The sequence below is a fragment of the Phyllopteryx taeniolatus genome, chromosome 17, assembly GCF_024500385.1.
Source record: "Phyllopteryx taeniolatus isolate TA_2022b chromosome 17, UOR_Ptae_1.2, whole genome shotgun sequence".
In the NCBI taxonomy this organism is placed as follows: domain Eukaryota; kingdom Metazoa; phylum Chordata; class Actinopteri; order Syngnathiformes; family Syngnathidae; genus Phyllopteryx; species Phyllopteryx taeniolatus.
In genome coordinates this window covers 15272753-15285164 of record NC_084518.1, presented here as the reverse complement: position 1 = coordinate 15285164, position 12412 = coordinate 15272753, and positions in this window count along the sequence as shown.

The window sequence follows — 12412 nt, the reverse complement described above, 5'->3', positions numbered from 1 at the left end:
TTGGAGACTTTGGGTGACTCTGATACTCCCTCCCAACTGCAGTCAGAGAAGGAGTCATTCACACACGATGGAACTCACAAAAGATACACTTGTTTAATTTTACACTTCAGAGACCCAACTATTTGGAGATAAGCTTTAAAAAAAAAAGTTAATTAACCCTAATAATATGAAGCAGCTGAGATTTGATTTAGTCCACTATTTGACTGCAACTAGCAGAGGTGCTGTTGAGTCAATAGTTTATCTAAAGAATGGGAAGTTGAGAGAAATTCACGTACACTTTCGCTACGGCACCATTTCAGAACATTCAGAGAGCGATTCTTTCACCCAATTAAAAATAATAGTGTTCTTATTTCCCCCTGATTTTTTTGTGTGGAATGTACCTACTTGTCTATTGTGGAAATCCATGGTTCATAGTGACAACGTTTGAAACTTATTGTAATCCCCTTGTATGTAGGAAAGGAGAACTACAGTTGACAATGCATTTTTCGGCTGTTAATTGACCACCGTTTGCATGTTCTCCCCGTGCCTGCGTGTGTTTTCTCCGGGTACTCCAATTTCCTCCCACATCCCAAAAACATGCGTGGTCGGTTGATTGAAGACTCTAAATTGCCTGTAGGTGTGAATGTGAGTAAGAATTGTTGTTGTATGTGTGCCCTGTGATTGGCTGGAGACCAGTTCAGTGTGTAATGTATATGGTCTCTCTTCATCGCAGATTTTCATCTACTGTGCAGAGGTGTGCAAGGGGCGTTCGCTGTGTTTTTTTTTTTTTTTAAAAAAACAACAACAAAGAATCAACTGATTGTAAATGGCAATCAATGAAATGTTGTCAAATGCCCATCTCTGGTCAGGACCATGTCATAACAAAATGAGGTGAGTGACACACATCCTCACAATTTAGGTTAAAGACTCAGATGAGGTTAAAGCCTCCGGGAAATCAGTGTGCGTCAATGTGTGTGTATGTGTGTGTACGCGTGTGTCCGTGAATACAAAACAACACTCCGGCTAATTTGTGTCAGGGAACATTATGTCACCTTCAGAAAAACACCACTGAGCAGGGAACAAAGTGCCTGCTGAGGAAGAGGAGATGGATTGTAAAGCCACGCCGTCACATCATCATTACCATCGCCATCATTATCGAGGTGAAACTCTGACCTCTGAGAGCTTCATCCGACAGGTTGTCGCCCAGGCGACAGACATTGTGACGAAAGGCTCAACTATTTATTATTCTTTGAAGTGTACACTGTACACTTGCTCGATCTAATGAGATCCAATACAAAAGCTGTAACCTCAACCGTCGGCCTTTAAAAAGTTTATAATGCTCAGTTTTGATGGACACTGTCAGAGAAACAAAGTTTGAGAGGGGAAGAGTCGACAGCAGTGTCGACGGATCCAAAAGTACATGTTGAGAATCTTTTTCATATTTTTCGTGACATTGCTGCTTATCCAGTGCAAATGAAGGTGACGATTGAGTTTTCATGTCAAAGGGCGAGCACTCTCGGTGCTCACTTCTGGTAGCCGGCGTGCGTTTGAGTGTCTGGCATCATGTTGATGAGCTGATTACTGATCAGTTTGTCGGGAAACACTCGGTGCTGACAAATGCTCTGCTCTTTTGTCCAGGCGCACGCCACCCCCGCCACGTCATTAGCATTTACACCGGTGCGCGCGGCTGCCATGTTTGTTAGCGGGACGCTAATTTGGCCCGCAGTGGATCTGACATGGACGCTGTAATAAAAAAGACAAGAAGGGGCAGACGGTGGAAGAGGAACAACAGGAGGCAAGAGGACAGAAGACTGAACAGAAGGACAGAAGGGTTTTATTTCAATGGCTACCATGGCGACAGGCATGTGTGAATGGCGCCTGAAGACAGTTTTACTGTTGCATGAAATAGACTTTTTGATGATGTGTAATAAAAAGCATGCTTCCTCATGCCTCCTCATCCTCAAACATGTCAATTGGCTGCCGTGCGAACACATTTCATGTGAAATCACCCAAAGAACGTCACATTCAATTCCATGCATGGGAACCTGAAAGCTGAAAGCCCTAATAGATCACACAAGACTTTTCCTAAGTGAACATGTTAAAATGGATTAATGTGTCTAGCTTTTTCTTTTAGTATTGTTATTGTATGTGGATGGCGTCATCGCTATTGAAGCCAATCACAAGCCCATATGTATTTACGTCATTGCAAACTCGTCTTCAAACATGTCTGCGTGCATTATTTCTCGTTAACTCACAGCTGATAAAGCTTTGACTGTGCTTGAAAATGAACGAGAAGTCGGATAATTACGTGAAACAGTTCAAGAGAGATGACGTCATTAAACCCATCGGTCTGTGGGTGGACAGGATCTTGAGGAGAGCAGCAACGTATTAGATGACGGACTCTGTGCACTTAATTGGACTTTTCTCTCCTTTTGAAGGGCTAGGATTAAGAGCTAATTTAATTTACGGTAAATGGTTGGTTCAAGAGACTCATTTTAGTCCACTCATCTGTTCTTCTTCTTTTTTTTAATTCGCAAAGCACAATACTTTTGATAATATCATTTCAGAGTCATTTTATAGTTTTGGGAACATTTGGGACTTTTCTGTTTTTGAAGAAAATGTTCTTGCAGTTGTCTGGTGTTGCGATAAAATGACATTAAAGAGAGATCTTTCTAAGACATTTTCAATATAAGATATTTTTCTCAAATTGTCTTCTTAATCACCTAATTTATATTAACTTAGAATACTCTAAATAAACATTATTAGCTTTACTCCGAAACCTGAAATTAAAATAATAATTAAAAAAAAGAAATTCACCAAATTGCTCAATTCACTCAAAAACGGAAATATCTGCTTTAGCATTGGGATTTTTCAAGTGGTTCTTACATGAAAAAGAATTGTCCAATCTTGGTTGACTTTGGAACTTCCTCTTTATTTTGGGAAAATAAAATCCCAAAAGACAACAAATATATAGAAAATAATGTTTTTGTTTTGGGCGGGGTGGGCGTGGTTTTCAAATAGCTGATAAAACCCTTGTCGATGACAAATGGCTGTCATAAAAAGACCGGCAATTGTTCTGGTTCATTAAAAGGTTTCGAGTATTTCATCTCCTCAACGATTTGTAAACAAAGTCGGGCGCTTTAAGTTCAGACTGGAGGGAGGAAAACGTGGAGCTCCTTCACATCAAAGTAGACATGGCGAAACAACCGCATGATTGAGTTCATGTTTAAGCGGATTTTCTTCATAAATGACGGAAATGTAACAAGTTAAGAGAAAACGTCAACTTTTCATCAGTTTGGAAAGCGTTCTGAGGACTCTGGCTGGTCTTCAACTACCTGTATGTAATTTTCACCAGAGATGACTGATGAAGTTGGTCAAATGTAAATTCACCAAACGTCAGAAACTCAGAGCATGGCGAATCACATTCGAGAAAGTGCATTAAGCCAACCCGACTTTAAGAATAAAACTAAATCCTAACTTCCTGTACTCACAGTTATTCCCATCATTACATTTTTTTGCTTTAGTTCTTGCAGTAAACTGGACTTATTGTAAGCTGCAGATCAAATTCTTTACAGCGCTTCTAATGGTTTTACAGCAGGGATTTTCAACCACTTCACATCAAAGTTGAGGTAAAAGCTGGAGTCCAAACATCTGAATATTTGTCAGGATCGGCCAAGAGAAAATTAACATGGGAGATCCAGGTCTTAAGAGCAATAGACTTAATGTGATCCATGTGTGTTGTGTTTCTGCAGCGACATCTATTCACAAGCTGGGTTGCTTTTCACTGTCTGATAGCTTTCCATTTTTATATTTAAAAGAGAAATTCTATTATGGAAATCTAATTGCTTGGAAATCTATTTGCTTGGACAGTTAACCCCTGTTTATCGTGGGGGATACATTCCAGACCCACCAGCAATAGGTGAAAATCTGTAATATAGAGAGACGCCGTTATTTTTGAAATAGTTTTACCTATCCCACACACTTGAAACATATTTCAACTTATTCGAACACACTTTTTAAAGTATTCCTTAGCACCTGTTCTCACTGTTGCTGTCAAGAAACGGGAAAATGTTGGATAACATCACTTTGAGGAAACAAAAAGAAGACTGTCTCGCTCACAGTCCTCCAAATACGTAAGAGGTAAAGCGTGCTTGTGTATTTGTCACTCCCAGTTGAAGTGTACTGTAAAATTGACACATAAAACTAAGAGAAATATGTAAACACTAAAATCGTCAACCAAACCGTATAAATTCATTGAATGAAAGTCTGCTAGCTTAATGCTAACCTACAATGTGAAACCACATAGATGGGCTAACAGAAATTAGCATCACTGCAACAGTAATTATAAACCTTCAAACAACTGCTACTTTAACACACAGAACAGCAACACGTGCAAACAGATTGGACAACAGCACTTTAAATATCTCTCTGCTTTCTGGGAACAAAAGACTATTACTGGATATTAGTTGGGGACCTTCTCTGCCTCGTCTTCCAGCTCTGCATGTCTTCCATTGGAGCTCAGTGCCAGCATTTTGTGGCTCAACCTGGTAATTACACTGACGGCGTGGGAGCCCAGGTCCGGACTTGCCCGTGTACAGTAAAAACACATAAAAAAAACGATCGCTTAAAAATTAATAAGATACAAATGAATGCAGCTGAAAAGTTCTCAGTGGGGATTAAAAATAGTTGAGGCCCGCTGTGTGTGCGTGTGTGTGTGTGTGTGTGTGTGTGCCAGAATGCCATTTTTTTAAGGCAAAAAAACAAGCCCACAGCTTCAGGCTGTTATTCAAGGCTCCAGCTGGACTTCACTTCATCATCTCCACGCTGACCTCCACCTGCCGCTCATCAACATCATTATCATCATTATAATCATCTCAACAGCTCAGCTATGCGCTCAAAAATAATAATCTTCCATCTAAATGTACCAGTTTCCTGCCTGTTTTATTGTGTTGCCGCTAAGTTCCAAATGAGCGTGGTGCCAAGTCAGATCACGTAGTGGACCCGCGGGGTTGCTGGTGGGCAGGTGAAGGGTAGCCAAATTCCTCACAAGTGTCGCATTTATATAATCAGCGGCTAAAAAATTAATAAATAAAAATACATACCTAAAAAGATATACCATTGTATTGCAACTGGAGATAGGACCTCTGTTACATGTTTACTGTCGTGAATACATTTGCAAAGTGTGAGCAATGCGGTGGCTACGCAGTGAGCACTGTTGCCTCACAGCAAGAAGGTTCAGGGTCTAAGAGGTGCAGCAGCTTGAGAAAAATAAAGAAAAAAATATATTTGAAAAGAAAAAAATTCCAACCTTTTAAACTCATAAAATGAGTTAGTGTAATACTCAAGGCCACACGACCCCAGACCAAGACTTGCCCGAGACCAAAATTTACCGAATTTTGACGGTCGAGACCGAGTCTAGATGAAGACCGAGATCTCAAATATTAACAATAGTTTTAAACTAAATTCTTGCAAAAAAAAAAAAAAATCATTGTATGTATTTCAAAATGAAGACTTAAAGAAGAGCTTGATTGCATTTAAGAAACATAAGAGAATGCAGCATTTTGTGACCTAAACATGGACGGTGGGGTCTCATAATAATACCCCTCTACTAAAAAGCCTCTCAACTGGTGCAGAGGCGGCAGGAACTGAAAGTGCTGTCCATGTAAATTTGTGGTGTTGTGGGAGTCTGTCATGGTTTTTGTCCCAAAATACAAGTGCATTGCCTGCGAGAATCCTGGATGGCATCGAAGTATTCGCTTGTCTGAGTTCTAATGCTTGAGTCCTGTCTTGAGCTGCAGTTTTTGTGAGCAAAGTGCTTCTCCATATTATCAAATTAATGAAGAACAGCAGATCAGCGCTGGTCTCGAAGGAAAAGCTCGAGTCCGAGACTGAGACAAGACCAAGCCGTTTGGGAGTCGAGTCTGAGACAAGACCAAGACCTTCAAAATGTGGTATTGAGACCAATCTGCTGCCTGCTAAGCTCACTGAAATCTTGGACTGAGAACAACTTAGATTTTACGAGAGAGTATAACAAAAATAAGGAAAAATATTTTCAAGACCTGCTAATTTAACTTAGATATTAGACAGAGAAGAACTTAGAAGTCTTTAGCAGAAGCACAGCAGCTGAAGAAAAATAACGAACTGATTTTGAAAACCTGCTCAGATTTAGAACAGGCAAAATGGAGTGGATGTTAAGTTCTGCAGAAAACACGACGCCAGAAGAATTCAACAGAGCTGCATCAGCTGAAAAAGAATTAAGGAAAATAAATATAATTGTTTTTATTCATGCTCAAACCACAAATAGATGATATACAATATACAGTATACAGTATATATAAATATACAAAAATACTGTACATCAAAACCTGCGAAGCTAACTTTGGCTTTTAGGGCAAAAATGTTTAGTTCCTCAAATAAGAAAACTCCACAAAATGGGCTCCTTCAGCAGCTCGAGAAAAAATAAAAAATGAGTTGTCAAATAAAGCATCAAAAATTTATTCCAAATACAGTATAACTCTATAAAAGAATAAAATGTATTTCACCCGTCACAGTGAACACAGCATGCAGATGGAAACAAATCCAATTGCTAATTCCTGTCATATATTTAAACCTAATTCTAATACTGAAGTTTCCTGAGTTGTTGTCTGCCCAAGAGTGGCGGGCTATTTATGTGCCATCTCATGACATGACCTGACAGGCCAAAAATAACATTTTCCTCTCACAGAGAGAAGAATTTTGGTGATTAGAGAACTTTTTTGGATGTGTGTTTTTTTGTTTTTGTTTTTGAGGTGTGTGAGGGTTTTGTGGTGTCAGCAAGAGATTTTGTGTGTTTGAGTGAGAGTGTTTTTCGGTGTACATGAGAGATTGTTTTAAAATATTTTTATTGGTGAGTGTGAGCGGTATTTGAGTGAGCGAGAGGTTTTCTGGTGGGTGTGAGAACTTTTTTGATGCAGGAGTGTGGTTTTCTAGAGAGGTGTGAGTGAAAGAGGTGTTTGGGTATGTGAGATAGTTTTTTTGGTCATTGTCTGTGTGAGAGTTACAGTATACTGGTGTGTGAGATTTAAAAAAAAAATGTTTTTGTTTTTTCAATTGAGAGGTTTTTGCGTGTGAGAGTTTTTTATGAGTGCGATTGTTATTGGAAATAAAAGTTTTCTTTGTGTGCGCATGTGTTCATGTGAGAGTTTTTTTTTGGTGTGCCTGTGAGAGGTTTTAGGTGTGCGTGAAAGGTGTTTTGGTGAGTGTGAGAGATTCTTCATTTGGGGTGAGCGGTTCTCTGTGGTGTGAGACTTTTTACCTGTGAGAGAGATGTTTTTGTGTGAGACCATTTTTTGGGTGCGTGGGATTTTTGTGTGTGAGAGGTTTTCTGAGTGAGAGAGGTTTTTTTGGTGTGTGTGATTTTTGTTGGGGTGTGTATTAGAGTTTTTTAGTGACTGTGAGTATTTTTGGTGTGTGAGAGACAGTTAGGCGTCCTCCAATAACAATTATTATTATTTTTTTCTTTTTACAGGTTCACTGCTCTTTTTCTCCTCGTCATCCTCAACCTCTTCCATCCATCAGCAGTCAAACTCCCACATGCTGCCCGAGCAACCGCTCCCTGCCGCCATAACTCAGCCCCAGCTGGGACGGCGGAAGACAAACTGCACCCGAGAGGGAAACACAACAAATAACTTTCGCGGCGGAGAGTTTATCCAAGAATTGAGACTCGCGTCTCTGTCGGGTGAGCGCAAATAGTGTGAGAGGCTAAAATTGGAGCTTGATCCAGCAGGTATCTCCAAATTTGGTGGTATTTTTTCTTTTTTTCATTTGGGACGGCACGAGGAGGTCGTGGTTAGCACATCTGCCTTATCAGAATCATATAAGAATCAGAATCTTATAAGAGTTTGAATCACTGTTGGTGCATCTGTGTGTGGAGTTTTTATATTTTCCCTGTGTTGCTGTGGATTTTCTCTGGGTACTCTGGCTTGTTCCCACATTCCCCCCAAAATTATTTGGTTCACTGAAGACTCAAAATTGTCCATAGGTGTGAATCGTTGTTTGTCTATGTGTCCTGAGATTGACTGGCAACCAGTACAGGGTGTACATTGCTTAACTCATCCAAAGTCAGCCAGGATAGTGTCCAGCTCATTTCGGGCTCAGGGTTCTCAACAAAACATCACATATGTAACCATAGAAAAAGACAAACAAATCTCCTCTCGCAAGCTAATAAAAGAGGAATTTCCTGATGAATGCGTCTTGCCGAGTTTCCAGGAAGGTGGCGCAAAATTCTAGGAATGCGCAGTTGAAATTGTGGGGTCATGCTGCAATGTTTAGCCTGACAGTCAATAAGTTAAGGTCACAGCAAGGAGGGGAGGAAGTCGGCCCCCCGAATGACGACATTTTCATGTTCATTCAAAATTACGCCAGAGAATCCACTTTGTACGGAGACGTAAATGAGACTATCATGATGATTTATTATTTTTATTTTTTTTACAGAGTGTATGTAATGAGATATGGGATTGCCATGTGGTTCAGCAAGCCAACAATTAAAAAATCTGATCTTTGTATCAATAAAATAGCGGGAAAGGTCATGGGTATGCTCAAACCTCGGAACACACCTCAGGTAAAGAAAAAGGAAAAGTTCTTATCTGAGTCCATGCCTGTACTAAGTGTGAGTATCAAGTATTAAAATCTGGCTGAAGATACAAAGTAACACTACGCAAATAGTACAACAGATATCCAGTATTAAAAATATGTAAATTATTTTCGCAAGCCACTGTAACAATATCCACAATTTGAACATTAACACACCGTGCTTAAACAGGAAAATAAAAAACTGTACTAGAATGACTTGCTTCAAATTTGTTGCATATAAAATTGAAATAAAAATCATACCTTTGTTAAAAAAAAAAATATTTTAAAAACAAACAGTTCTTCAAAATTAAATGCAAATGTAATTAACTTAAAGTTAAATACAATGATACCTTGTGATCTCAGTTTAATTTGTTCACTCGGGAAACACTCGTACTACAAATAATCTTTTCCCTTTGAAATGAATAGAAATGGCGATAACCCATTCCAGCCCCCCCCCCCCAAGAAAATACATATAAATGTTGTAATGTGTAAAATAACACTCCATAATATTTTACTTTATAAAATCTTACAGTAATGACTTAATTAAACAGAATTAAAAATAATTAAACATTTTTGTCACACCGCAGCAATTGTAGTGCTGCTCTTTATGGTGTGCCTGCCTTGGCCACCTGTAGGCAGTGTAAGACAGAAATACAGAAATACTGTTCATTGAGATGTCTCAACTCCTCCCAGCTCATCACGAACATTAGTTGTTCTTCACAGAGGATAAAGACTATATGACTGTGAGTACTATTGTCTTTCTACATATGTAATTGCACTGTTTTTCTGTTGCTTAAAGGGTTATATCAATCCAGCCATCCATCCATCCATTTTCTACCGCTTATCCAAGGTCGGGTCGTGGGGGCAGTAGCTTTAGCAGGGACGCCCAGACTTCCCTCTCCCCAGCCACTTCATCCAGCTCTTCCGGGGATATCCCGAGGCGTTCCCAGGCCAGCCGAATGACGTAGTCTCTCCAACATGTACTGGGTGGTCCCGGGGGTCTCTGAATCAGATGCCCCAGCCACCTCATCTGGTTCCTCTCGATGTGAAGGAGCAGCGGCTCTACTCTGAGATCCTCCCGGATGACCGAGCTTCTCACCTTATCTCTAAGGGAGAGCCCGGACACCCTGCGTAGGAAACTCATTTCGGCCGCTTGTATCCGGGATCTTGTTCTTTCGGTCACGACCCACAGCTCGTGACCATAGGTGAGGGTAGGAACGTAGATCGACCGGTAAATCGAGCGCTTCGCCTTTCGGCTTATCTCCTTCTTCACCACAATGGACCGACACAAAGTCTACATCACTGCAGACGCTGCACCGAACCGCCTGTCGATCTCCCGTTACATTCTTCCCTCACTCGTGAACAAGACCCCAAGATACTTGAACTCCTCCACTTGGGGCAGGATCTCATCCCCGACCTGGAGAGGGCACGCCACCCTTTTCCGACTGAGGACCATGCTCTCAGATTTGGAGGTGCTGATTCTCACGACTGGTTCGAGCGTCAGCCTCACAGTTCTGAGGACCCGGGTTCAATCCCCACCCCCGCCTGTGTGGAGTATGCATGTTCTCCCCGTGCCTGCATGGGTTTTCTCCGGGCAATCCGGTTTCCTCCCACATCCCAAAAACATGCATGAATTGGAGACTCTAAATTGCCGTAGGTGTGAATGTGAGTGCCCTGCGATTGGTTGGCAACCAGTTCAGGGTGTACCCCACCTCCTGCCCAATGATAGCTGGGATAGGCTCCAGCACGCCTGTGACCCCAGTGAGGAGAAGCGGCTCAGAAAATGGATGGATGGATGGATACTCATCCCAGCCGCTTCACACTCGGCTGCGAACTGCTCCAGTGCGAGTTGGGGGTCACGGCTTGATGAAGTGAACAGAACCAAATCATCTGCAAAAAGCACAGATGCAATTCTGAGGCCACCAAATCGGACCCACTCTACGCCTCGGCTGCGCCTAGAAATTCTGTCCATAAAAGTTATGAACAAAATCGGGGACAAAGGGCAGCCTTGGCGGAGTCCAACCCTCACCGGAAAGGGGTTATACCACCACAAAATAAAATCTTATATTAGCTTCTATGTTGTGGTGCTAGCATTAAGCTGGCGGACTGAAAGGCTAAGCCATGGGGTTGTTTCAAATACACAAGGTGTAAATCTCTTTATGTTTAGTTTGACAGCAAATTCCAAGTGGGCGTGGCAATAAACAGCTTGAAGCTTCTTTGTTGATGAATTGTTTACAGGTATGTGGTGTTTATATTTTGTATCATTAGATTACTCTTTGTATTTGTGTATGCAGATGTTCCTGGGACCAAGACACATTTCTCCTAAGCGAGACAAATAAAGAGTAATCTTGATTCCCCTTAAAAAGTTTTCCTCACGTGAGCGCCCTCATCCCCAGCAAACATTCCCCAAAACCAAAATGATTTAATCTCAATCAAAACTTGAGCTGATGTTCGCACAGGAATGTTCCACTGCTCCTTCTATGGAGGCGAGTTTGAGCTTCGGTCGAAGTTCTCCGCAGAGACACGCATATCCGACGCGTCACCTCTGACAGACCGCCTGACATCTGATGCATTTATGCTCACTTGCGACAGTAACAAACGTCCGTTAATGGCTTCAGACATAAACAGAGTAAAACAGTAAAAGCTCCATTCGACCTACTTGTGTGTGTGCGTGCGTGTGTATGATTGTCTACGAGACAGTCGGTGCTCTCAGGTTGCTCTGCTTTAACTTCAGAAATAAACAAACAAATAAATACATAAATAAATATGTAACCGAACTCGCTGTTCCTCCAGAAGCTGGAAGCCAACTCACAAGGTCCATAAACACAATTTCACCTAATTCACCTAACACCCTCCTGTAACAGTGAAAATATACTGTAGGGTGTGCTAGAACGATAAGATGAAGACAAGCGGTGGTCAATTGATAACCTCTTTATTGTTCAAATGAATGGTTGTGTTGCCTGTGAATATTCTCATTCAGCCAGGTTATTTCCTTCTCAGGGCATTGAATCGATCGCAACTGGACTGTGCTGGTTGTCTTAGAAGACCTGTCATCCGAGCAGGCCTCATCAGTTCATGCAACGAGGCTTAGGGCAGCACTAGCCAGGCTAGCCACGCTTCTAAGACAATCACAACAGTCCAGTTGAAATCCATCCAATGCCTTGAGAACGGTAGTTTTTCCGCTCAAAGCCTTCGTCCCAGCGACACACGGCAAGCTCTTCTTCATCCTTCCAGTCTTCCCACACATCCAATCACAAAATACACGCAGACACCTTCATGGTTTCACAGTGAGTCTTCTTATCTTCTTATAAGACTGTGGTAACAATCCATGTAACGCAATTGCAGGTTTGCTAAAATACATTGCAAAGCATTGCCTCCTCCAGTACTTTTTAAAATAATATATGTAGTACTATTATATACTGTAGCAGCCTTGCAGTTGTGTTACATGAATTGGTGTGAGAGTTTTACAAGTTCCGACTGTCTGCGAGGCCATGAAGTCATCTATCTGAATGTTACTGCATTGGATGAGTGAGAGTCTGAGTATGATCGATGAGTCGAGGGTAGGGCCGCAGTACGTTTTAGGACGGCGGGGTGAGCGGGTGAGCTTGTGTTTGGAGGCGAAAAAGCACCTGAAACTGGAAATGGAGCCTATGCCAGCTAACTTTTGGTGAGAGAATGGAGGGTACACCCTGGACTGGTCGCCAGCCAATCACAGGGCACATATAGACAACCATTCACGCTCACATTCACACCTATGTGCAATTTAGAGGTTTCATTTAACCCAACATGCATTTTTTTGTCATTTATTTGAGCAAGTGATTAA